The sequence below is a fragment of the Myiozetetes cayanensis genome, unplaced genomic scaffold (assembly GCF_022539395.1).
Source record: "Myiozetetes cayanensis isolate MyiCay16 unplaced genomic scaffold, myiCay2020 scf5-8, whole genome shotgun sequence".
Classification (NCBI taxonomy): Eukaryota; Metazoa; Chordata; class Aves; order Passeriformes; family Tyrannidae; genus Myiozetetes; species Myiozetetes cayanensis.
The window spans coordinates 38,101,553-38,128,654 of NW_026087742.1; the positions used below are offsets into that span (position 1 = coordinate 38,101,553).

The following is a 27,102-nucleotide window of genomic DNA, read 5'->3' on the forward strand; positions in this document are numbered from 1 at the left end:
GGAGATAACTCAAAGTGATAGCGGAGATCCCTGATACTTCCCTGAGACAGTCAGTTCTAAAGTGTCACTTCTTAATTTTCATACAGCACTCTGAATACCCCTTTCTAAAGTCAGAAATAATAAGGCAAAATCTAATGGAAGTACTTGAGACTTCTAATAGCTGATATCTCATATTATACTGATTCTTCACAAGGAAGAGCAATGAGAAACTTTACAGTGATCATTGGGAAATAAATTGAAATTTGTACTGATACTAGGAGTCTGGTGGAGCTAGGTTTGAGTAAGTGGGAAACTTTAGACAAAGCAGGATTTTGACAGGTTTTCCTTTATATTAATTTTGATATTTTGTATCATTAAATCAATAATGATAGAGTTGATAGAGACAAAACGCTATTTTTTAAATGTCTTTCAGTAACAAAACCCATTATCAAATTTGAGCATCTACCAATAGATGAGGGCAATTAATTTACCAATCCTTTCCTGTCTTTTGTCTTTGAAACTTAACATCCTGGACTTGTATGTTAATCAACCATTCAATATACTTATACATAATGTGAAACTTTGTTGTTTAGATGCATAAGACGGAAAATAGAGAAGGGTTAAAAGAGTGGTTCTTTGCCCCAAAATGGAGATATATTGAGGAAATCTACAAATTTCTCAGGCTTCTGGATTTGTTTTAAAATTGTGCTAGAAGTACAGAAAATACTTATGTATATCACAGCAAATGACCGGAATGGTAAGAATTTCTGGACAAGGCAGAGTTTAGCAGGAAAGCTAAAAGGAATATTAAGCAATATTACTTCATGTCATAATCATTTAAACTTCTCTGTTCATGCTGAATGCAATCAGACACTTCTGTATTTTCTTTGCAATTTTCAAGGGGTTATGGATAAATTTTTTTGAGGTAGTTTGCCATAGAACAACTACTTATTTATTGGATAAAAAGCAATATATTTTTATCTGAAACTGGAATTTGCAATGCCCTTCATTACACTTATTCCATTGAGTGCTTCTGAATGGTGCTATTATTTATTGCAAATGCATGAAAATATCTTTTTTTAAAAAGCTGGAATTGGAAAGGTTCTTCTTATTATTATTATTTATGATAAATAAAGAATGAACATCCTTAAACTGATTCTGTCTAAGTATCTGACAGGTATTTCTAAAAACAAATTTGAAACTGTCATTATACCAATCTTTATATAATTTTTTTTTGAGGGTATGTTGGACAAACAGTAAAAATAATTTTCCTGAACATTAATCCAGTATTCTATGAAATAAATATATTCATTGCAACATTATGATATAGCAACTTAAATTTTAGTTCAGAAATATATGACTCCTGTAGGACTGAATTTATCTGTGATTTCAAGTCCCAGGATATGAGTAGAAAACAGTGGATGTAATATCCAGTATATAAAAATAGAAAACTCTCCTTGTTTCTAACAGTATAAGAACAAGGGATCATCAAATGACGTCATCCCTGAACAGGTTGAAGCAGGTAAACAAGAAAAATATTTCTACCTGAATGCATACACTGTGGAAACTCTGCCAAGCAGCATTCCAGATATCAAATGTGCAAATCAGTTCAAAAAGCAATACAACAAACTCATGGAGAGAAACACATGGGGACTTTTGCAAACAAAAATATCTTTAGCTGCAGAAATCCCTGGACAGTTTCTTAAAAACTGGGAGGATGAAGCAGGCAAAATATAGAACAAGCCTGTACCTTAAAGGCTTGAATTGTTCTCGCAGGTTCCATCCAGTCAGCTGACACTTCCTATTGCCAAAGACAGACCATTCAGCAAACAGACCCTTGGTCTGGTCAGGTATGCCCTTCCTATTTTCTTGCATATCATGCAGTCCCCCAGAACCAAGTGAGTCTCCCATTCACTCACTTTGTCTGGACATGCAGATTTGTTCACACAGCTGAATTTCATTCCCACAATGGAGCTGTTGTGTAGACTCTTATACAGATAAGGTGTGGGTGCTGTAAATTATTACCAGGTTAGTGTACTGTTTATTATCATTTACTTAGAAAACACTCCAAAGAAACAGCTATTGGGGAAAGTTATTCTTAAAAGAAAACTTGACTTTTCTTTTGCCATCATGTACACTGAGGATCTTAAGTCTTCTGCCATTACAGTTAGTAGAGAATCAATTTATAAATTACCATTAAATGACTCGTAGACTCAGACTTGAGTGTACTAGAAAGACTGAAGTTGTGTAGAAGATACATACACTGCAAGTACTATTTACATTGCCTTCTTTATATGTGGGGATACCTTCTGACAACATGTCCTCTAGCTATTGAGAACTTTTTCCATAAATAAGAATGGCTGCCAGAGCATTCCAATGCTCTACACTGCAGCAAGTTATTTGTGTCTTTCTGAATCTACATACTCCACTGTTTCTTGCGCATGTGCTTAAGTTTGCTCCAGGGAAAATTTTGTTTCCAGTTTCTTTTGCAGTATTACAATGAATTTTGGGGGCAAGATTTGACATTTCATAAGTAAATTTGTAGAATAAACTCTATTTCTGTCAAGAATTATTCTTTGGTTTTTTTTCCCCTGTAGAAATTCCATCATTAAATGTTATTTTATTATCTGCTTAAGTCCACCTGCTGAAAATTCTGTACACTAAGACAAGGTTTATTGATTGTTAATTAATACAGCATGTCAACCTTAATTTCTAAGTAGTTGAGTATAATCTTTATTTTTATGTGAATGACCATTTGCAAAATCAAAATCTGTAATTAATTGATATGGAGATACCTAATGTTCTTGCAAATTCAAAGCAAGAATCTGAAAATACAAAAGTCCAATGAAAGTAGGACCAAAAACTTCAATATTTTGTCTGGGAAGTCTTTTGTGTAGATATGTTTTCTGGGTCTGGCTGGGATGGATTTATCTTTCCTCATAGCGGACCATCCTGTGGGAGAGAGGAGTGAATAGCAGCTAGGTGAGAGTTTAGCTGTTGGCAAAGCTAACCCAATACACGACTCAGTTTTATTTCTATAAGTTAACTGGTAGTTCCTCTCCTGTTTATCTAATTCACAAGTAGTGATTAAATGAAAATAAGTTGACTTATTCTTCTCATTCTCACTCATGTTTTTACTTATTACTTCACAATCTTATTTGAAACCCAAAAAATCCTGTAGATCTTTGCCTTCTGATACTACATTAGCTGTTGCTCTATACAGCATGAACAAAGGAAGCAAAGCCTTTGATCCACACCTTTCAATGCCATGCATAAATGATCTTTATCTTGGGAAAACACATTTTGAAAACCCTAGAACAGCTAGAATTTACTGAAAAATATAATCAAAAGCAACATGCCATGGTAAATTTTCAATAGTTTTTAATATTATTTTTAAAAGTATATGCTTTTTACCTATACATTTTCTTCTGCTTTCCTCTCTTTTTAATAGTAAATACAATAAAGAATATCAACAATTAATTTTTTACTTTTATTTTTATAAACTTGTTCAAATTTGAAATGAATCTTAGTCTTTATTTTCCATTGCTTTAGGCTAACTCTTCAAACTATAAACAGGTTCTGAAAAGAGAAACTGGGTGTCAGGTTTACCAGATGATTTCTTTTATTTCCCCTGAGTAAATAGGATTTGATATTGAAGAGTATTCCAGTCTCTCTGATGATTATTGGGAAAAAAAAAACAAACAACCAAACCCCAAACAAAAAACAGCACCAAAACCTTTGGGTTTTGGTTATTAAGAGTTACTAAACTGTTATTAAGAGTCAGTAAAAACTTGAACAGTCTGTTGGGGGATTATCTGGAAAAAAATTGTGTTTCTGGCATCAGAGTTCAATGTAGATTACATCATAGATGACTACACCTGATCCGGTTAATTAGATATGGCTCTTTTTTTGAGATTTAGGTTAGTAAGAGCCTGGGCCCTAGAACTGCCTCCTCCTCACTGTTAAGGGAAACCCAGGACAAGAAACTCAAATATAAATATGTGCCCTGGGGAGATAAAGCCAGCTGCATATGCTCTTGTATACACATATTACCTTTGGAAACGCACCAGAATCTCATTGTTTTAATGGCAAGAAAATGCTAACTCCAAATTCATTTATTGCTTGTTTATATTCATTTATTCTTAAATGGTGTTCTCCCTTGGTGGTATGTGGTGAAGAACTCTGATACTGCATATTAAGAATGTTTTGGCTTGAGAACACTATAGTTCCTTATGGAATTTTTTCCTCTAACATTATAACACCAAAATCAACCTATACCAGGATTCCAGAATAGTGCCTTTGTTTTATTTTTCTCTTCCAAAGTAAGGTTAGTTTGGGAGATCAGATTCTGCTTTACCACTGCAACTTCTTAGGCTTAAACTCTCTTTATTCATTTGAAAAAAACTATTTATGTTTGGTTTCCCACTAAAGCTTAAACAGAGATTGAACTGAAACAAGATTTGCCACTGTCAGTAGGAACTCATCTATGCAATAAGACATTTATTTGTTTTAAAATATTGTAAAAGAAATATTTCTATTTCTGTGCCTTTCAAACAGTGTAAGTTAAATTTTTGTCTACCAATCACAACTCAGTTAAAGTTATTATTGTAATAATATCCTTCTGCTTATTACTCTCTGTGGAAAAGAGATAGAGATACTGATTCCAAAGCACTTCTCAGTGAACTTTTTTTAACATAATCTTACATTTTAATAATTACCTAGCAAGTAATTACCATGCTCCAAGATATATACTGAAATTTTCTATCTTGAGTTTCTGAATTATTTAAAAATAAATAAAACATGAGCAAAAAGGTTCTTACACTGAGATTAGAGAGATAATATGTCTGGGTCATATTAAAACAATAGTAGGAGAATAAATACTGTGACAGCTCGACAGGGATGGAAGGTTTTTATCTTTTAACAGGTGACATTTTGGTTCTACCTTCTGGGCTCTGTATGAAAGTAGACCAGTGCCAAAATACACCCAAAATTTACCCCAAAATTACAGTTTAGTGGAATATCCAACAAGTTTCATGGTTCATTTTTCAAATAAGATGAAGTCTGAGAGAAGGCAGGCTGAGTACAGGCAGTTTTGAGAAGAAAGAAACAGCCATTCCACAGCTCAGAAGAAGAGTTGCACGGACAGAGGCAAAGGAAAATGAATAAACATTGGGGTGGGTAGGTCATCTTGCAACCTTCTGAGTTGTGGTTCTGAAAGATCTGACTCTCAGAAAAGCACAGTTTTTCTGCAGAGGAAAAGGTTTCTTCTGCTTTTTTTTTTTTTCTGCCTCAGCAACAGTGGCTTTTTTTTCATGTTTTTAAAAGCTAATTATAATTGATACATGAGGAGTGTTGCGATTGCAAGGTCAATTACTCAGAAGTTAGAAGAATGTCAGAATTAAGGTTGCCTATACAGCCTTAATTAGTCTGTCTGAGACGTAAGTATTACCATCTATAATTACATTAGCACATGCAATTTTTTTTTCATAGCATTCTTTGCTCATTCAGTTCACAGACTGCCAATCAAGTTTTATAATGAAAGAGACTGTTGACTGTAGGATAGCCATGTAATTTTTTCTTTTTTTTTTTTTTTCCCAGAAAATGAAGATACACAGTTAATAAAGCAGGAGCTGAAAGAAGATTTAATAATTGTGATTGCTGGGTGCTTTCCGAAGAAACTGGACTTCCTCAGAGTGTTCTGTTGTGATTCTGCGTGAGTCACACTCCTGCAGTGTGGGTTTTTCATCTCTTCTGTGTCTGGTTGCTCTGATTTGGGGCTGGCGATTAACAAAGTACAATGTAACCATTCACAGGGGTTTATTGTAATGCATAAGCATAGGGTGTCAAACTAGGGTTACATTTGAAACCTTAATATTGGTATTTACTAACTTTGGAGTATTTGTCTGTCAATATTTTAATTTAGTGCTTCTTTTTCAGTGCTTTGTTTGTATTTTTCTTAGATGTTAAATGTAATTTAGCTATTCAGACCTTAATACCAATCTTGATTTTTGCCATTGTGACAAAAGAGTCTAGAATTGAAACACTTTGAAATATGACCATGCTTTTAACATTCAGAGTGAATTTGAGTCAGACCTGTGAACAGATGTGGCTTATTCTTACCTTTCCTTATCCTTCTTTCTTTTCTTCCGCTAATTCCTATATTTCATTATCCTTCCTTTCTGTAAAAAATGCAAATTTATTACCATAATAGTCATAAAGTTAATGTAAACTGTCTAAATGACCTCAGTTAGTTTTAACTATCTAGCCATGAAAGTCACAAAGCTTTAGAAAACACAGGTGTGATAAATCATACCTGACATGATTTATGTGTAGTTGCTCTTGTATGATGGAGAAGAACTTAGGCTAATATGTTACAGGCCCATTTCTCTTCATAATCCAATACCAGTGCTTTTATCTCACCAAAGTAAATATTCTTGGGGGAGCAGGGTGTGTCCTGGATTCTATTCCTTTCCATTGGGGCATTCCTACTGAGAAATCTTTCTGAAAGTATCTTAGATGCTCCACATAGTATCATTTTCCAAGGTCCTCTCTTGCTCTGTCTTCTGGTTCTCTGACGTGCTCCTGTAAGAAGCTGCACAACTTGTGATAGTTGCATGACAAGGATGTTTCTCATGGGTTCTGATGACATCAACGACTGGTGAAAGCTTACCTTGGATGTCAAGAACTGTCAGGAGAAAACCTGTATAAATATCACCAGGGTGGAGGCTCTCTCTGAATGCCTAAGCAAGGGAGCAGGCAGCAGCCATCTGCTTTGTCTTTTGGTTCATCTCTCTTTTGGTAAGAACTGCAGTGAATTTCCTGCTACTGACAAAAGAACAGTATCTACAGAAGATTTAGAATACAGGGTTAAAATAAAAAGTCATATCAAAGGCCTTGTTCATGACAATAAATAGTACCTGGTTGTTTCACACTGTTTTTTATAATTTGATTTCAGAATACTTTACAAAATAATTGGGTTTTGACCATATTTTCTTCAGTGTTTTGTCTAGTCTAGACTTAAATGTTAGTGTTCAAAAATATGCTATGTTTTCAGTATGCTTACAAAGTCCCGAGAGAGAAAGAATCAAGTATCTGCATGTCACATGAAACTTAATGATGAAACCATCAGACGATGAGGATCAAGGCACACTGCATGTAGTTTCTCTTCGGTAATCTCTCTTGTCATTTTAGTAACGCATATTCATCTGGAAACCTAGCTTAACCTAAGCTAAGAAAAAAAAGGAGTGAAAATAAGAACAGTTTCAAGAATTTTTCAAAATTGAGCAGCCTTTCTATGGATGGAAAACAACACTGGTTAATTTTCTAAATTACATAAAGGAAATCAGTATTATTAGTAGTATATATTCTATGTTAATGAAAGTCATGTAATCAAAAATTAGTCCCAACATCCAGAATCATGTCGGACTAGTTTGATTATCAACATATCCCAGTCTCTTGCCATTAAGATTCACAGTGGTGTTTTGACTAAAATTACATTCAGCTGCCAGTTTGGCTTTTACAGCTGCAGATGTGGGAGTAGCTTTTGTGTTGCAAGGATTTTGCTCATAGATAGTTTCATTAACATTTAGCCCAAAATCTTTTTGGATTCCTGTAACTTATTTTTCATATTAATCAAAAGCCTAAAATGTTGACTGACTGCTTTGGTCAAAGATGAGATATGAGTGTAGACTAGGAGTTTTACAATAAGTGTGTTTTTAAACAGAGATAATTTATTAAAAGATAAATTGGAAGAAATAATGTGTTTTGAAGGAAATTGAACTAATTTTTTTAACATTTCAAAAATGTTTAGAAGTCCTCTGCAACCCTTTTAAAGTTTCATTAATTTGAATTTCAGCTTTTAAAACTATTTTCCCATAATTTATACATAACTTTATTAAATCATTAAAAATTAAATAAAATATATTCTCAGGATAAAAAACTTCCACTTTTCCTATACTGTACAATGTATATGTTACATTATAACATTCTAGGTAAAAATTTCAATGTATATGTTGTATTATCACATAATAGATAAAATTTTGATTTTGTCTAAAAAGAAAGTAAGGTCCTCCCTATTTCTTGATTTGAAACAAGAATTAGAAACTTATATCCCCCTACAGTTGTTTTACTGATTATTCTTAGAAAACTCCCTCCTTTGTTTTTTTCATTGCCTCATTTTTTATATATCCATATAGTTTAAATGACATTAGAAAGACCTTATATCATGGTGAATATTATACCAGTTGAGAAAATTATTTCCAATCCATGCTTCATTGAGTGTGTAGGTAATTATATAGTTAGGTACAGCCTTGATAAAGATTGTAAATTTATTGTTTACTCGAATAAACTATGTACAGCTTGTGCTGCTTACTTAGAAACTGTTAGGAACCCAAAACTGTCTTCTGATATAAAGATGGGTGTGCTGATTTAGTTATCATTTATCATGGAAAAAGGAGTACTAAAAAAAAAAAATCTCCTGTTTCAGTTTAAGTGTCCTGTGAGCAGACCTTCTAGAGATGCTACTGGCAAAGAAAGAGTTTAAATTGTCATATAAAATTAGATTGATGAGCTCTGATTAATATTTTCTAATCTCACTAGGCTCTTGTCTGAACAGTCACACAAAGATTATTAAAGAAAATCAGAGATTTAATTCAGCTGAAGTAGGGATCTGAGTTAACATTCTTTATCACTAAAATTAAAGTGTTTGTTTTCCAGTAGGGTTTCGGCTTGTTGTCTTCTTTCCTTTTCACATGACCTATCAGAAGCAGGTTGTCTGCTGTTAATAAAAAACACCCTGGGGAAAATTCTGAAGAATCACTCCTTCAAACATGCCTCATTTTATCTACTTTGCATACTCATTCTCCAAGATATTCTTATACAGATTGAGATCAATACATTAGGGTGTCTAATTCTTATTACCTACACAAATCACTCTTTTCATTAACATCAAACTTACATTAGCAATTATTATCATATTACCATAATTATATCATTATTATAACTTAAACTTGCAGAAAATTTATTGCCCAAATCCAATCCTATCAAACAACTCAGATGTTGAAACTTGTTATAAATAGCAGGCCTCTGTTCTCCTTTCTAGCCAATAAAGTTACTTTCTGTTACAACTTACATACTGAGCATTAGGACAGCTTTCTGTAATGCCACATCCATTATTCAGTTTTCTTACATGAAACAAGTTGAAATTTTGTTCTATCGAGCAAACAACAAACCTGTTAGGCTAGAAGACTTCTGGCTGGTTGCCTTCTTGAGCAGATGCATTCACCTTATCAAAACCTTGTGAGGCAGATGGTGTTGCCACCTCAGCTGTGGTGCATCATTTGAAGTAGAAAAGTTCATATTAGGAAGAGGTATAATCAAGCTGAATAAAAGAGGGGAAAAATCATGGCAAAGAGAGAAGGTTCTCACTCTATAGGAAACGCAGAAATGAGGTTTTCAAAATGATAGGATTATCTCAGTCCCTGGAAAATGCATTAGGCTAATTCCTATTTGAGTTCAGTTCCAAAGGCATGAAGGAGAGGCCATCAGGAATAATTGAGAAGGGTTCACAGAGTCATCCAGTGTAAATGGCTACAATGAAATGACTAGCTACATGGGCAGGTAAGAGTGGTGTAATACACATTTATTGAAGGTACACATGTGAAATTTATTTAAGTTTTGAACCTCTTCTCCATCCCCTCACTTGGAACTTGAGAAAGTGTTAAGTAGGTTGAAGATTGTCTGGTCAGCTGTATTTAAAGGGAAAAGCATATGCGTTTCCAGTCTGGCTTGCATCCACTGATGAATATTTCAATTAACAACTCTAGGGACTGATACTTGACAGAAACCTCAAGAAGTTCATCAGACAGCAGTGCCAAGTTCTGCACCTGGAGTGTAGTAATTCTGTGGTATAGGATAGGAAACTACTGACTGGCGAATAGCCTCATGAAAGGTTTCTGGCAGTTGTAGAGATTTGTGACAGTTTGGGCTGGGACAGAGTTAATTTTCTTACTAGTAAATAGTGTGGAGCTATATTTTGGATTTGTGCTGGAAACAGTGTTGATAACAGAGGGATGTTTTAGTTGTTGCCGAGCAGTGCTTACATAAAGTCATGGTCTTTTCTGCTCCTCACTCCACCCCGCCAGCAAGAAGGCTGGGGGTGCACAAGGAGTTCTGAAGGAACTCAGCTGGGACAGCTGACCCCAAATATTCAAAGGGTTATTCCATATGGTGTCATGATCAGAATATAAAGCTGGGGGAAGAAGAAAGATGCAAGGAACACCTAGATTGATGATGTTTTTCATCCCAAGTAATCATTACGCATGGCGAAGCTTTCCTGGAAATGGCTGAATTCCTGCTGATGGGATGTGATGGATTCCTTGTTTTGCTTTACTTATAGGCACAGCTTTTGATTTACCCCTTAAACTCTCTTCATCTCAACCCAGGAGTTTTCTCACTTTTACCCTGCTGATTCTCTTCCCTGTCCCACTGGTGGGAGAGAGTGAATGAGTGTGTGGTGCTTAGCTGGGGTTAAACCACAACAAGATTCAGCTCTGCAGTGAATTTCCATTGCAAATATCAATATTATTCTAATATATTTGGCTCTACTAGAAGAAATATAGCTACTATATGGAGGGAAGTTATGATTCACCAGTAGCTTGCACTGCTGAGGCCACACCTAATCTGCTGCATCCAGCATTGGTCCTCTTTTTCAAGACAGATTTACAAAACCTAGTAGAGTTCCAACAAAGAGTCAGCAGTGACAGAAATTCCAAGATACCTGAGAAAAGTTCTCTTTTGCATTTTAGGTTCAATTTAATCATTTGTCTATGATGGAAAAGATAATTTGGCACAGTCTTTAGGTTACAAATTTCCAGCTAAAATATCCCTTTGGGATCAAGAAATAATATAGCAGTTTTTAATTAGGATATTTTGCATGAAATATGTTGCATAGTTAAATAATATAAATAAGCCTTTATTTTATAAACTGTGGAAATCAGAGTATTAATTCAACAAATGCATTAAAAATAGCATTGTGAAGGACACATTAAGAAAAGCAGAGTAAGAAAGTAGAAAACTCAAAAGAAATATATCTTCCTTTTTCATCCTTTTTTTTTTTTTTTTTAAACTTCTGAAAATTGTCCTATGTTCCATCTCCAGTGTAGCTTGCAGATGGATTTCCCAAGTCTAGCTCATTAAAACAACTGATATAATGAAATGGAGCCATTGTCCTCCAGGTCAAAAATTAAATCATAGGACAGAATCATTTCAAATTCCTAAGCATGCACTCCAGGAACAACCCATTTCTATATTATAGTTAAACCTGAGAGTGTTCTGTTGTAGTGTAACCCCAGTTGGCAACTGAGCACCATACAGCTGCTCACTTACTTCTCCCCAGGCAGGATGAAGAAAGAGCATTGAAAGGGTAAAAGTGAGAAAGGTCATGAGTTGAGATAAAAACACTTCAATAACTGAAGTAAAATATACTACTACTACTATTACTGCTACAACAATGATGATGATGTAACAAAAAGGCAATAAAAAAGAGAAATAAAACCCATGAAAGACAAGTCATGCAAATAGCTACCCACCAGCGGACTGATGTCCAACCAGTCCCCAAACAGTGGTCCCCTGCCAACCTCCCCCATCATTTTATTACTGAGCGTGATGGCCTGTGGTATGGAATATCCCTTGGGTCTGTTAGGGTCAGCTGTCCTGGCTGTATCTCATCCTGACTCTGTGCACCCCCAGCATCCTTGCTGGTGGGGTGGTGTGAGGAACCGAAAAGGCCATGATGCTGTGCAAGCCCTGCTCAGCACTGACTTAAATATACCAGAATTAGCAACATTGTTTCCAGTACAAATGCAAAACACAGCCTTGCACTGGTTTCTGTGAAGAAAATGAACTCTACCCCAAGCAGAACCAGCATATGAATATTGTAATGTTCATATTCTTCATTCATTATTTCATTTCCACTAAAAAGAACTCTGGGTAATAGCAGTATGCAGGAAACAATATGCTGCAATAGTTTTAGTCAAGATATCTAGGGATCAGGAATTTCAGGTAATGTTCATTATATACTTGCAGGGCAGGCAGTCAGTTACTGAAAATCTCTTTTACAGTGGTCAAGAACTCTCTTTCATTATCTTCAGACTGTCTCTGAATGTGTAAATTGTCTATTCACAGTCATATTTCCATTTGTATTCGAAATTACTTGCTGTCTTTTCATGAGATAAGTACATCTATTCAATAAAACAGCCTTCTGATTGTAGCATGACCAGAACAAGAAATTTTCTTTGTTGTACAAATTCTATTCTCACTTTCACATTTATATTGATGTGGAAACATTCCAGCTAAATCAGTGTTGCAACTTCTGCATTATAAGACTGTAACATATCACTATTTATCTTTTTATGTTTTTGCAAATCAAATGTTCAGAATATCCTAAGGGCATAAGAAAGGGCATTCCAGATTGGGTCTGTGGCTCAGTGTTTTGTCCCCAATGTGTGTGTGTGTCTATAATAATAGATGCAGAAAATATGCATACCTACACATACATATATGTATATGTACACACACATATATGTACATACACACATATTTATAGAATATTCTTATTCTATGTTTCTGTCCCCTCAAAACTTCCACTGAGAATGGTTTGTGTATGTGTACAGAATCACAGAATCATGTAGTTTGGAAAAGATCTTTGGGATCATCAGATCCAACCACTAGCCCAGCACTGCCAAGTCCACCTCTAAACCATATTCTGCAGTGCCATATCCACCTGTCTTTTCAATACCTCCAGGGATGGGGTCTCCATGTCTTCAGTCTTGGGCCCCTCACTATAAGTAAGACATTGAGGTGCTGAAGCCATTTCAGAGAGGGCATCAATGCTGGTGAAGGGTCTAGAGAACAAATCTTATGAGGAGCAGCTGAGGGAGCTGGGTTGGTTTAGTTTGGTGTAGTGGGTTGACCCTGGCTGGTCACCAGGTACTCACTACAGCCACTCTCTTACTCCCCTCTGCAACTGGACAGAGGAGAGTAAAAAAACTGAAAGGATTCATGAGTTAAGAGCTGGGAGAGGTCACTTACTGATTACCTTCATGCAAAAAACAGACTCAAAGTAGGGATATTACTTAAGTTTATTACTAACAGGATCAGAGCAAAAGAGTGAGAAGTAAAATAATCTTAAAAAGACCTTCTCTCCAGCCCTCTTTCTTTCCATGTTCTCCCTCTTTCCCCCCAGATGTGCAGAGGGATGGGGAATGGGGGTTACAGTCAGTTGTTGGTTCTGCTGCTACTCAGTGAGAGGAAGTCCTTCCCGACCCCTTCCCTTGGGGTCCCTTCCACAGGCGACAGTCCTTCACAGACCTCTCCAGCATGAGTCCATCCCACAGGCAACAGTTCTTCATGAAACTGCTGTCCCATGGGTCACTCTTCCATGGGGTGCAGTCCTTCATGGATGAGCTGTACCAGCGTGGATACCCCACAGGGGCCACAAGTTCTATCCGGGAAAAAAAGCCTGCTCCAATGTGGACTCCTATCCCTACAGGCTGCAGGTCTCCGGCAGGACCCTGCTCTATCTTGGGCTGCTCTATCTATCAGCTCCAGCACGTGGAGCACCTCCTGCCCCTCCTTCTACACTGACCTTGGTGTCTACATTGCTGTTCACGTGTTCTCACTCTGCTCTTCCCTGGCTGGAATTTTCATCTGCACAACAACCTTCTGTTCTCAAATATGTTATCACAGAGGTGTTACTTTTACTCCAAATTGGCTTGGCCTTGGCCAGTGGCAGGAAGTCGATCCTGGAGCCAGCTGGCATTGGCTCCACCAGACAGGGGAAGCCACCCCTGTAGCCCCCCCGCTACCAAAACCCAGCCACAGAAACCCACTACAGTTGGAGAGAAAGGAGGCTCAAGGGAGACCTTCTCGTTCTCTACCACTACCTGAAAGGAGGTTGTAGCCAGGTGGAGATCAGCCTCTTCTCCCAGATAACAAGTGAGTGGACAAGAGGAAATGGCTTCAAGTTGCACTATGGGAAGTTTAGATTAGATATTAGGATATTTTTTTTCCATGAAAACAGTTGTAAAGGATTGGAACAGGCTGCCCAGGGAATTGGTGGAGTCACCATCCCTGGAAGTGTGTGGATATGGCACTTGAGGACATAGTTTAATGGTGAACATTGATGTGGTGCTAGGTTGGCAGGACTTAAATGCCTTTTTCAATCATAATAGTTCTGTGATCCAGGACTTAAATGCCTTTTTCAATCATAATAGTTCTGTGATTCTATGATTCTGTTATACCAGGGCACCTGGGGATGTGGGGAGTCATGGAGGAGCACCTGCTGTGCCAGACAGGAACTTGTCACCATTGGTCCCTGTCTCTTAAATCCCTGAGTTTACCCAGAGGAAGAGAGAGGATAGGGAATTCTCTGTATCATGCATCCTATCTGCCTAGCAGGCCAGTCCCAGGGAAGGAAGAGTTTGATTCCAGCAGTGTGTCTCTCTCACTCTCTGATAGTGCTCAAACTATTCACCTCCTCCTGGAGCTCTTTCACTAAGCAGGGTTTGTCTACCCAGGTGCATCTCCTGGGTAGATATTTTCTCTCAAAACTTCTTTATCTTGACCAATTGAAGAAAATCGTATGTGCCTTTGTTTTTAAGAAGCAACTGACAATGACCAAATGAATAGTGATGGTGCAGTTGGAGCTTCTCTGTTGTAGGATGTGAAGGTTGATGGACAAGTTTATAGAATGTCAAGTCATATTACCAGCTACATGGGGATATGATCTGATGGGCAGAAATCACATCTTCAAAGTGTCATCCTGATACACTGGAGACTGAGAGCCGCTGATCTACCTTTCAGTGACATAAATTTGTTTGCAGTGATATAAAAATAGCTTTCACTCTGGATACAAAAAGATTATAACTTGAAAGGTCATGAAATTTATAACAATTCTTGAATAAAAGATCTTAGGCATGAGGTGCAATGCTTTTCAATTCCTTTTGTTTGTTCTCTTTTATTAATATATAACTGTACCTTGCTGGGTTAGTAGGAGGGGCTTTTTTCTGGTAATGACTTGGGGCTATTTTTGCAAAGACAACAGTGGCAGCAAACTTCTGTTTAAAGTCTCTGAGCTCAAAATTAAAGCATCTGAGTTCAGACAGCTTTCAGTTGATGTTTGGGGGTGAAGACTGAGGGAGCTGGGTAAGGCATTGCCTTACCCAGTCCCTCTCCTACATGTGACTGGTGGCTGTATGTTATCTGTACAGTCCTAACTTGTGCATTCAAAAGTAGAGTTCTGAACACACCAGTACCTAACCTTGAAGGCACTTCAAGCATGTAAAGGACTGCTGTCAACAATGACATTTTCCAGGAAAGTGAAATCTGGCATCTGAGCAGTCCTGACTTCTCCTTCGGTTGTCCTCTTGGGGTCCACAGTGTAGCTGTGAATCTGTTGGTGTTATTCATGACACATGTACTGTAACAAGCCTTGCATACACCATACGTGACACTTGTACCATTGCTAGTTCCCTGCTTAGAGACTGTATCCAAACAATAAGAGACCCAGATCCATTCCTTCCTTTCTTTGAAGGAATTAGAGGTAATCTCCATTTTGATATCCTTTGTCACTTTTCTTTGAAGTTTCCCTGCTTAGAATAAAATAGAACTGTCACATAACAACTTTTTAGAATGGTTTGAATTAAAAGGAATTAGAGTCAGGATGCTGTATTTTATCTTTTTTTTTTTTTTAATTAGTTTTTTATTCCATGCAGTAAATGTCACCGAAATAGTCACCAAAGGTGCCCACACCCCCTTTCTCTCCCTCTCCCTGTGAGAACTACAGTGCTAATCAGACTAGAAGCTTACCTTTAACAGGGGCTAGCAACAGATGTTCAGGGAATGAGTATAAGAGCAGGATACTCACAGAACGGTACTTTCTTTGCTTATGTTCTTGCAGTTTCAGGCTCTCTCTGGTTCAGAGATGACCTGAACTGAAGCCAGAGGCTCTAATCAGACGTGTTTAGTAGTCCTTGGTGGAGCTTTTCTCCATTATCTTGCCTAATCAACTTTTGAATCCATTTATACTCTTGGCATTCAAAACATCCTGTAGCCACAGGTTCAGTAATCCATTTAAACATAGAATGACAAAAGTACCTCCTTTGAGTATTTCAGAAAATTTTCTTTGTAATTCCATTTGATGTTCTCTCATTTCCATTTCATCAAAAACAAAATATAATTAACCTGTTCCATATTAATTTTATAGATTTCTGCCATATCTCAGTCATCTCCTGTCTAAATGTCTCAATCTTCAAGAGGAGTCTTACATGTCTTTTAGCCTACTAGTGGCACTATGTTCCTCTTCATATGAGATGACCAGTAAGTCCATCAAGTTTTCAAAATGTAAGTACACCAGTGACCTGCATATATTCATAGAGTTATACAGTTTTTATTTCTTTTTCAGTTCTGCTCTCTATCCATCACTCAACTATTCTTGACATTGTGTTTTTCACTATAGTTAAATATTAAACTCACACTTTCAAAAAGTTATTGACAGTAACTTTAGATTTTGGTTTGTTTATTTGTTTTTAGTCTGGAAACTGTATGGACTTCTGTGTATACAAATTTCAATATATAGTTAAATGAATAAATTTTAATGGGACATGAAATAAATTGTTATAGAAGGTTCACATAAACTAAACTGAAATAAATTAATATAAATTAAATTAACTAAAAGATGTTTATTTTTAAAAACTTTAATAAAAATTAGGATTTTATGGAAATCAAAACTATATTTTTGTTCTTTTGCAAGTAAAATAGAAACTCTGCATTTCCAATAATCAGCTGGAGACTGAGGAAGACACTTATTCTTACCAAAAAATGTTAAATATGTGTGCTTTAGTTCACTTATTGCCACCTAACTGCTAACTGCTAACAGGGTGTTGGCCACTTTAATACTGTAGAGCTGTTGCGTATCCTTTCCAGCAGAAAAAGCATACTAGAATCACCAGGTTCCTATAGGAGGCTGCTAAGATCATTCAGACCTCAGACAGCCAGAAGGCACTAGCAGTTTTATGAAGATTCTCTTGGGCAGGCTAGAAGAATTTCATTGACATTTATAACCATTTTTATTAGATATAAAGGGTATCTAAAATTTCTTCTTCTACTTAGTAGTATTTCTTGCTCTCATCTCCCCACAGAGATTGATTTTATTTTGTGCTCAAGTTAAACAAAAGAAAACACAAGAGGATGAGTCAGCTTTGCTGGGCAACTGTAAAAAAATTGATTCCTTCTCTGTGCCTAGTAAACCTTCTGGATGGGACCTAATATTTCCTAGGCATCATTGTCTCTTCAAATAGCAAACGATTTCTAAAATACATAGAATCCTAATTTTCTTATATACCCGAGTTATATGGGCATCTCAAAGCTGATGGAATCAAATAGGACTAAGACATACAATGCTGGATATCTACTGCTCTCCAAAAAAAGCTAGAGTAAAAGCCTACTCAAGCATAGCATAAATTTTGCATGGACAGGGAAAAAGTTCACTGACTTGAAGTTTAATTTGGTAAAAGTTAAATAGAAAATCGATGTAAAAGAAGCAGTTACACACACAAACACATGAATGTTTATTCACAGACATATTGAGTATCTGTAGAGTTCCACAGGATAATAAACAGCACCATGAACTATTCATTGTGAATCACTGATGGAATTCATTTGTTGTTTTTGTAGTGTGAATTACTAGGAAACACATCAGGATTTCCATGATTTTTTTGTTATTCAAAATAACTCATTGAATGTCTTGAACAAATAGCATTTCAGTGTACAGATTTTCAAATTTATGAATATTCATGTATCATTTACTGGGTTTTAGCTTATTCAAAAATTCAAATTTCATCTGTTTTTTTGACATGTTTAGACATGTTGATATATCCCTACACCCTATCTAAAACTGACAATACTTACAGCTGAATTTCTGGGGCAAATATTTGCATTAGTACATTAAAAATATTCTGTGCCTTATTATTCTGAAAGAACATACTTAAAATTCTCTCAGTACTGTCTTCAGAATATATATTTGAATTATTTTCCTATTTTGCTAGTTTATTTACAGAAAATGAATAGAAGCAGTCCAAGTGAAAAACAGGATGGAAACTTTCCCAATATATCTCCCCTCAGCGGTTTTATTTAAAGGTTATCAACACATGCAGTGTATAGTGGATGGATTGTTTCATGGCCTTTATTAACACACGTGGTTAAGAAAGCAAAATGAACAATTGAACTTCAATATAAAATCCATTATTTCCCCTTGAAAAGGTTTTCTTTGAGCTTTTTCCATCTACCATTTCATACTTTAGATTAGTTCCTCTCTCTATCCACCCTATTCAATGGATCCAGTCCTAAAGAACTTTAGGATCCATTCTTTAGTTTATGTCTCTTAAAGGTTCCTGTAGTTACTCTTAATTCCACACTGATCACTCTGTTGTGACTATAGACCTTACTGATGTGGGCAAAATAAAGAGAAGACTGAGAAATTCTGTGTTTAAGTCTTTTCATCACACTCAGATCAGGAAAGATGAGGTCTTTCCTGTACAGGTGGGACAAAGTAGATACAATCAATAGACTGTTGTGGATGTTTCATCAGAGGATAAAATTACACAAAGTAACACTTGTGAAGGCACATCTCAGGTACTGTCGTCTAACATAGCTTGGGGAACTTGACTGACCTTACGTGTTTGACTTTTCTATATCAAATATTTGTCTAATCCCCTTTCACTTTCTTACAGCATAGCAATATCATTATAAGTAAGAAAAACTAGAGAAACCAAACACCTGAGTTCAGACACAAGAATTTATTTTTGCAGAAATGTTTTTGGCCTCTAAAAAGTCTTAAAGGAAAGCTTAATGCAAGTATCACAACAGGAAAATTAATATTTCAAAGTTGCATATCATAGAAGCTTAAATCCTGGCCTTTAGTCTTATGCATTAAAGAAAGATGAAATTCAAATTTAGCTCCAAATGTAACACTTGAGTCTGCAGATGTGTTACCATGACAAGATTTACCTTTTTAAAGCTTTTTATCTCCAAGAACCCAATTAAGTAATATGTTGAACACAAAGAATATAAAATTAGCTCTACACAAATCAGGTACAAAGTTCCACCTGGCTCAAAAACCTGTTTCACACAGATCTATTCATGTCTTATAAAGATATATATGATATTCCGGAACTTATATGATCTTCTGTCAGCACAGTAATTGATTCCCTGACAAATAAAGAACTCTTACAAATGGAGAACCCACAAATGGTTTGGGTGGGTGACTAGAACTGTTGTGCCAAGAGGGCACAACTGTCCCAAGTCCCAAATAAGAACCACCCTTCTTCAAATATCACCTGTCTTCATATCAAAATGTATTTAGGAAATTGTTTTACAAACCACAAAAGCAATCCCACTGATTGTCTTGTTGAGGGATCTTTTCTTCTTTTTCAATACTGCCATGCTCAACTGAAGTACCAGATAACAAAACAGAAAGATGGGTGATACATTTTTTGCCTCCCACAAGAAGTAATTTTATTACAGTTATACATGCTGCTTTATTTTTAAACTGGTATTTTTATAGACCTTTTCCTTTCATATTTTTTTTCTACATTTATCTTTCTGTTATTTAGTCTGCTCATCTTTGAGGAAACCGTTGTTGACGTTGTGTTTTTTTCCCATTTTTTTCTGCAGAACTATTTGTGTAATTGCTTTTTTTTTTTTTTTTAATTGGCATTGGTGTTCTGTTCTAAAGGTCTTTTTCATTTATGATTTCATCTATAACAGTTCTGTTTTACATACTCTCACCTCCAAGGAGATGACAACTTACGAGGAGAACAAACCTTCTTGTCCCTTCTTTTTGATACCAATATCAAGGTAATGTTAGGCACTTTTTAAACTTTTTTTTTATCCCCCTGTCCTTTTCTGCTGCCTTCCTCCCATACTTCATCATTGCTGTTTGGTTCATTAACTATAATTTCTAAACCAATAAACCTTGGAATTGAGTAAGGGGAAAGGTAAAATTTAGCCCCAAAAATTCAAGTTATGTATTGTGTTTAAAAGCAGATAAATAGGTACGAGCAAATAATCAAATTAAGAGAAAAAGAACTTTGTCTATGGACTTTTTTTTTTCAACATAGCTAACTACGAAGCCAAATGTGTGAACAGAGAATATAAAAAACAAATGTTTTCAATTGTGTTTAAGAAGAAATGGCTCTGAAAAGGACTAATTATTTTTGTGGTTAACTATTTGTGTTTCAGCTGCTGTGTTATGCCATAGCTAAGAGGGAAAAGGAGTTCTTTCTGTGTAAGATAGGAAATATGGTGGAGTAATAAGATGGCATGGCTTCTATAAATGGCACTAATGAGACTGGAGGACAGTATCTGTTTCTGGTGTCTCTGGTTTGTACTATATACACATATGAACAAGATGTGTAAAGGATCCAGAGAAATGCCTTACAGCTGGAGTTTACTCTGCAACTAGGTAAATTCAATCCAGGAAACATACTTCTCTTTCCTCTTTCTTCTCTTCCCTTGTCTCCTTACCTCAATTAAATATCAGAATAATGAATCTATCAAAAAATCAGAGGTACTGGAAGGTGGTTTAAGGTCTCCCCAGAACCTTGTCTTCTCCAGACTAAACACCAGCTCTTTCAGCTTGTCTTCACTGAAGATGTACTCCAGCCCTCTGTCTTCGTGGCCCTCCTTTGATCTCACTCCAACAGGTCCACATCCTTCTTACGTTGAGGGTCCCAGAGCTGGAAAGCAGCTTTCCAGGTGGACTCTCATAAGGGCAGACTAGAGGGGGAAAATCACCTCCCTCAACCTGCTGGCCATGCTGCTTTTGAAGCAGCCCAGGATGCAATTGGCTTTCTGGGCTGTGAGCACACATTGCTGGGTCATGTTGAGCTTCTTGTACAACAAATTGTTAGTTACTTACAGAGTTACTTACTACATGGAAGAAACATACAAAGAATCAAGTTGAAATCAAATTAGAATGATTTGCACTGGCGAGAAAGACCAGAGATTCAGAAGGATAAGGGTGAACCTCCGAATGAGTGATAAGGTTAAGTGGACCCCCTTGCTTTCTGAACTCTAGATGGAGTTTAGGTGCAGCTAGGTTCAATCTTAATCTCAAACTTAGACAATAATTTATGTCTGACAGAATCAGCTACATGGATTTAATTAATTCAGCATTTTATCCACCTCTTATTGGGGATCTATTGTGAATAAGGGATCTTTCAAATCTTGTGAGGCATCTGTGCTCAAGGGAAGACTCATTTTCCCATTGAGAAACACTTCAGGAAATCCTTTTGCAATTTAGAGAGAACTTAAGCCTTCTTTAGAAAGAAGTCTGTCATTAGTAGATGGTCTCTCTACCTTGAGGAGAAACTTTGAGAGGTGTCTCACCTCAAGAGGAGATCAGTATCATGCAGCCACACTACCTAGCAGGGAGGCTCAAAGAAGGCTCACTTAGGCTGTTATATTTATGGAACAAAGTGGTTGGCCTATAGTCAAATTGCATATAATGGGAAGGAGAGGATGAGATTCCTTATACCCACAACTTTCTGTGTTTCTTGATATATGAGTCTTGGAAAAAACGTTAACCACATAATTGGTGTTCCTAGCTCACATGCATCAATGCCTGCTGGGTCACACTACTCATTTGGAGGTTCCCTGGAGGAGTCCTTGGCCTAGTTACAGCTCAGGCCTTTATCTCCTTTGGAGCCTGTACCAAAGCACTGCTGGTTTGGTTAAGGGGCTGACCGTATCCATCAAAAATGTTCACAAAATCATTAATTCCCCAGTCCTTTTTATACTGAATGTAATGGAAATTTTATACTAATGACAATCTGTTCTAATTAATAATATCTAATTTTTTTATGACAGGTAGCTTAGAAGCTTGCCTCATCACATTTTGCAGCTTTCTCTCCTAAAGATACTTTTCTCCTTTGCAGAATCTTAGTGGCAGATATCTTTTTTTCCTGGGGAAAAAAATTAAAAAACCTCTGCGAAAGCCCAGAAAAACCTCACCTCAAGTGTCAAGTGGCATTCCAGCTGTCATTTAACATAACTGCAAGTAGAAGAACGTTGTGTAGGTGGTAATGAGACCGTGACACATAAATGCCCGTTTTTAGAAGGGGCTAATCTACATTAGTAAGTAGTGTAGTGCAGCTGTAACAGTTCAAAAGTTTTCTGAGGACTCAGTAGTGACTCCATTTTATTTCAGACTGTCTCCTCTCTAGTTCTGCACACTAAATGCCTGGTAGTTGTTTGATGTAGATGCAATCCCAGAGTGAATCTTCTAGGTTAGTCTTATTATAAATAAATCTAATTTATTAGCTCAAAAATCACTTGAAGATATAAATTCAAACATTGTAAATAGGTACCATCAGGAGATTTCCTTCAAAAGCACTCTACTGGTCTGACCTAAAATTCTGACACAAATGCACCCAGCAACATACATTTTTTCTTCTATCTTTTTAGCAAAAGATTGGGAATGCAGATCAGAGATCTGTTTTACAGACTTAACTTCAGACTTATTTCCTTTAAGAAACAAGCAAGCAATGCAATCCTCTGCAGCAAAGTCAGCCTGTTAGGCTTTCAAAATTAGACCTGAAAAGAACATGCCTTTCTTCTCTTCCAACATATTGACACTGTCAGTGTTCAAAACACAAATAAGAGAACTGCTTTCGTTCAACTGCTGCTGCAGAATCCAAGCGTAAAAGAGGCAGGGTGATTAATTGCATTCTGTGCACTTTCACATCTTGCAGAACCTGGTAGACATTTCCCTATGAAATGTTAGAGATTCCTAAATTATTTCTATTTTTGTTTCATATTAAAAGTTATTTTAATAAGCAGTATTAAAGCTGAGAGTACCCAATACAGAATTTTCTCTTGATGCAGGCCAAAGCTATAGATTGCTACAGGCTAAACACTTTAATGCACCAAAAATAATTCCATGTATACCAAAACAATACAAAAACGAAATAAACCCTCCTCCCCCAACAAAAAAACAAAAAAACAAGAAAAAAAAAAAAGAAAGAAAAATACTAAGGAACCAAAAACTTCTCAAACAATAGTCTAAGGGTATTTTAATTTCTTACATGATTATGAGAACCTTTTTACATATCCTTCAGAGAGACCTCTTATTTTACAGTTGCCTTGATTCCAAATCTGACTGTAATAATTATAAATTCTTCTTAAAAAATTTTTCTGACTTTCTACGCTTTGGTCCTATCTTTAGTAAAGGGACAGCTGAAGCCCTTGTATCAACTGTCCATTGTATTTCTGCATTTATTTCAGGGCAGAAATGTACTGTCTATTGTGTATGCACTATATAATTCATGTAACTTGCACCCTTCTCCACTGTCTTGTTTTTTTCCAGGTGTCCAACAAATGTAAACATGTTTAATAGGATAGAGGCAGTCAGTGTTTGAAACATGGTCATGTTCAACCATGTAAGAGGGTGAACAATTGCTCCCTGAGTGGCATGACAAGTGTGCAGATGGTGAGATGCTAGATTGGGGCTGGAGAGTAAAATCCTTATGTAACTTTGCATTAGGCCTACTCCTGGAAATACGGTGCTTTAAAAATAATTGCTGAAGTGGGTTAGTAGCAGAAGAACAAAACTTCCATATTCCCATATAAATGCCTGGAACATAAGGTTCCTCTTTCATTCTTCCAGTACTGCCTCCTCTTTCCCTCTGTGAATTCAACAACAGGGAGAGAGAAGACTGATGTTTTCTGGCAAGGTTCAACTGAAAAATTCCAGAATAGAGTTGTGGAGCAACCTCTGGAAATCATTTAGTCCAAGCTTCTGTGCTGTTGAAGATCGCCTAGTACAGGATGTTCAGGTGTATGTCCAGTTGGATTTTGATATTAAGTAGCATTTCTAATTCTAGAATTTCTAGTTCTAGAATTTCTGTCCCAATCATTGTCTATTGATTCTAGGTTCTATTGATTGTATTGACCAGCTTTCCACTGAATGAAAACAAGAGCTTAGATATTCAGTGCACACAAACACACCTACCTATGAACATCTATACACAAATGTCTAATCTCAAACTGAATACCATTTCATGCCTTGTTAGTTAAGATCTGTGAGACTTAAGGGCATGAAACTCAAGCAGCCTGAGAAAATCAAACAAGTAGGTAAACAAAACTATGGCACAGTGCACATGAGACCATATTAGCAATGGTAACTTATCAATGTAACTTAACTGCTTAAGTAGCAAACCCATATTAAGAGTTAACTGGAGTTTTAACTAGAAGACAACATTAAGTCATATTACTGCTAGTTATTCATTAAAGCAAACAAAATTGCTTTATTAACAAAATTATGAACGTAAGATAGTTTCTAAGAACCTGTTCTGAGAGGTTTCCAGATGGTGTATTTCTTCATGTAGTAAAAGAAACCATATGTTTTCTTCTAAATTACTTTCTGCTTTAAACAAAAGAAAATAATAACAGAATATAACATAATTAAAGAGAAAGGTCTTCACCCTCATAACTTTTTATGTAATAGTATGTATATCAGTTGCCAGAAACTCACCACATCCTTCTAAAAAGACAAGCACAAATAAAATTAAGTGCTTTGCCTTTGCATCTGTTGACAGTTTTCCACAGTTTGAGTGATTAGGGATCCAAATGCCAGCAGAAGCTGTTAGAGATTATGTGGATATTTCTGACAAGACAGACAGTTTTCAGACCAAGGAACATGCATTGGCTTGTGTCTTCATTGCTTAGGATTAGCTTCATTTAGGGTAGATTTGACTCAGAGAGCTGCAGTGGTCCAAAATAATGTGAGGGAAGATGATGATTAAGCATAATGGTCAATTGGGTCCTGATTTTACTCCTTGAAGCGTTTTTATTTGAAGATGTAGATTTTATGACCTTTTTTTGCAGCTCAGTGGGTACTTAAGGAACAGCAGTATGAATGAGAATATGGTTCATTATAGTCTTTAAAGGTGTTGGGATTTTTTTTGGACACAGTGCAATCCACCAATATTAGAGATTCCTCAGCAGGCTCTGAGTGAGATACCAGGTCTCTGCAGAGGTATTAGCTTGAGGAGTATAGTCATTTTAGAGTAGTGATTTGTCCATTCTAATTAGCCCTGCTTAGGCAAATGAATCCAGTAATTCAGTTATACTTCTTTTAATAGTGATATTTTGTTCAAATTATTCCATTCAGATTTCATTGCTGATAATATGTTAGTAAAATGTATGATGTATATGGGGACATCTTCTCAGTAGGTTATAGTAAGTCTAAAACCAAAAATGAAGTTTTTTCCATGTGAAGTAAATCGTTGAGCATCAAAGAAAGCGCTGTTTTAAGCCCCAATTAGTACAAAAATTCGTGGAAATGAGAGCATACTTTGCATCCTGCAGAGATACAAAGCTGAGCTCCATTCCAATTATAAAACACGATGATCAGTATCTTTGCAGCACAGCATACATCCAATGATTATATGATATACTGTCACTAGAAACTCTTGACCCTACACAGACCAAACATCTGTCTCTTGTCCAAAAAACACTATAAAACACTCATAAAACAAATAATCATTTCATAAATAGTATACTAAGACAGTTTTTAACATATAGGAGTTAGGAGCCATCTATATAATTCTACATCAGAGCCCAGATCCATTATCAAATGTAATTGTATTCATTTAGTAGCAGCTGCCAAAAGGAAGCCACAGGTAATATAGCACAGTTGTAAGTTGTAATTAACATCCCATGGCAGTTCAGCAGATACAGAGAGTCTTGTGTTTTATTCCTGTTCTGTGCCACTATCAAAGACCCTGTCCAAAATGTCCTAGACACAGATACATCTGAACAATAGTGTACCCAGAATCAGTATATGCTATAAGCTGCTTCTGCTGCTGCTGCTGTTGTAATGGGCCCTGAGGCACACCAAAAAGTCACTTGTCTTCTCAAAAGAAGACAAATGTAAGATTCTATTTAAATTCTTCTTGCTTTAGTTTCCATTTTGCCTTTAGTGATATCTCTTACAAAAGATAATTAGCGCCATGAATGAGCCATCTGCATCACTCATGTTGATTTTCTACTCCCTCTGGAGCTGAACCTTTAGCCTTTAGCTTAGCCATTTGGTGCCTGTGAGACTTAACCGTATGTCACAGTCATTGACAAAGATAAATAATGACACCCTACTGAAGTAAGCAGAAGCTATTAATAAAAATAATGTGAAATGGGCTGATCTGAATGCTTCTCACTGGTAACATGCTTTAAAAAAGCTTAGACTTCTATTAGCACTAAAACTTCCTCTATAGGATCCCTAAAAAAAAAGAGAAAAAAGATAAAAAGAAAAGAAGGAAATTATTTAAAAGTTACATAACCTGCCTCTATCTCTTCATGGAGTTTAGTTACAGCAGTCATGGTAGGATGTATAACCAGATTAAGAGAATGTTGCTCGGTTTTTCAAGATGTCAGTTAAGTGCAAGCTTTATTGATTTCAGCCCAATGAGAAGAGCTTTTCTTATGGTCTGCCACTTGGAAGAATCATACAGAAAAGGTTTCAAAACCCCTCTACCAGTGCTGTTGTCCTTAAGTCAGTTCCATTTTAGTCAGAAGAGAGAAACATCAACAAAAGATGATTCTGTATCAATATGCCTTGTCATCCAAGGATTTTGTTCACTTATTTTCACCTCTTATAAGGCACTAAGGTTTCAAATCCTGAAGTTTGTGTCAGAAATTCTGAACTCTTTAGTAGGATGCTCTGGTCTCTGTATATAGCTTCTTGCACAAACAGCCTGAAGAGTTGGTAGCTGTCAAAGAATTAACCCTTCAGGATATAATCCAATATATAGTAAGTGCTTGATTTAATTTGACACTCAACTGCACAAATGACAATGGATTTTGGCAAAAAAACCCCAAACCCAAAACCAAAACCAAAACAACCTTTTTGCACACTGTTGCCTAACAGCCCTCACTAGAAGAGAATAGCAGTTGGATGGACATAGGGTCGTGTTGAACTTTGTCACAGTATCTTCACAAAAGGGTTTTTCTCAGTAGGAGAATATGCTTGGATGAGAAGAATGACAATAAACTTCTGATTACTGA

General features: G+C 36.3%; 1 long non-coding RNA gene across 1 annotated transcript in view; it reads left to right on the plus strand.

Annotated features, from left to right (window-relative positions):
* The window catches only part of LOC126649623 (uncharacterized), a 69,490-nt gene that overhangs the window by 27,517 nt on the left and 14,871 nt on the right, over positions 1-27,102 (plus strand). The window contains exon 2 of the long non-coding RNA XR_007631093.1: positions 5,578-5,692. This is a non-coding gene — a long non-coding RNA (uncharacterized LOC126649623). The remainder of the gene's footprint in view (positions 1-5,577; positions 5,693-27,102) is intronic.